The following is a 1,271-nucleotide window of genomic DNA, read 5'->3' on the forward strand; positions in this document are numbered from 1 at the left end:
GACTGTAGCTACATGAGTCGTATTTTTCCTTTGCTATAAACCATTATATATTTTTTTTTGTCTTTATTAACAATGAAAATTTTTATAGTGTGAACTTTCAATGTACGGTCAATCAATGTTAGAAGTAACCTCTTTTCTTTGACATTTTTTAAACATTTTTAAATCAGCAGTACACGGTTGTGAGGATTGCACTTTTTTTTTTTAATTATTGTTTCAAAATTCTGTGATTGGCTACTTCTTGTTCAAATAGAGGCTTGGCTGCTAATCACGCTACAAGTAAGAACCAGCAACAGGCGCAAAACTCATAAGATGTGGCTGTCTTCCTCCATGAAATTTTAACTTTTGCATTAAATAAAGTCTTTTTTGGATTTTATCGAGTGCGGCAACCATTCCTCCTTCTCTGAATGCTATCATACCATGATTTCTGCCATCCACATTCCAGGTGTGAAGAATTGGAAGGCAGACTTTCTCAGTGAACAGTCTCTTTATCCAGGGGAATGGTCCCAAAATCAGGAAGTTTTCAACCTAATTGTGTGATGATGTGATCTGCTAGAGTTAAATCTCATGGCCTCTCATTTGAATCACAAACTGACGCAGTACCGGGACAGGTCTCAAAACTGTCGAACAAGTCTGATACCCCAGTGGTTACCGGGTCGTTGAACCCGATTTAAAAAAATAATTGTGTTGCTATCCAGAGTGATAGCCAGAATCAAGCAGGAACAAGCCTCAGCAATTCCGATTGCTCCGGCGTGGCCTTGCAGGGTTCGGTTTGTAAATCCTGTTCAGATGTCCTCGTGCCTGCCTTGGAGGCTTCCTCTAGAAAGGATCTTCTCTCTAGGCCCTTTCTTTTATCAAATTATCAATACACTGAATTTGATGGCATGAAGATTAAATGCTTAATTCTGTCAAGGTTATAGATAACTTTATTTAAAAAAAAAAAAAAATTATGGGTGTTCTCACACAGGTTTTCTCTGGAATTACTTTAGAATTCCTTGAGTTCCTTCAGTGCGGTTTAGATAAAAGTTTATCAACTAGTTTGTTGAAGGGTCAGATTTTGGCTCTGGTTTATTTCATAAGAGAATTGCTAACATTTCTGACTTTCAGGCCTTTGTTTAGGCTCAGATTAGAATTAAACCAGTTATTTGTCTAGATTCTACTCCCCAATTTGAGTTTGAAGGTTCTTCAAACTTCTCATTTTAAACCCAAGCATCGTTTAGACCTTAACCTTTTATCCAGGAAGGTTATTTTTCTTCTAGCTGCTTCTTCAGCTA

The sequence above is a fragment of the Bombina bombina genome, chromosome 12 (assembly GCF_027579735.1).
Source record: "Bombina bombina isolate aBomBom1 chromosome 12, aBomBom1.pri, whole genome shotgun sequence".
Classification (NCBI taxonomy): Eukaryota; Metazoa; Chordata; class Amphibia; order Anura; family Bombinatoridae; genus Bombina; species Bombina bombina.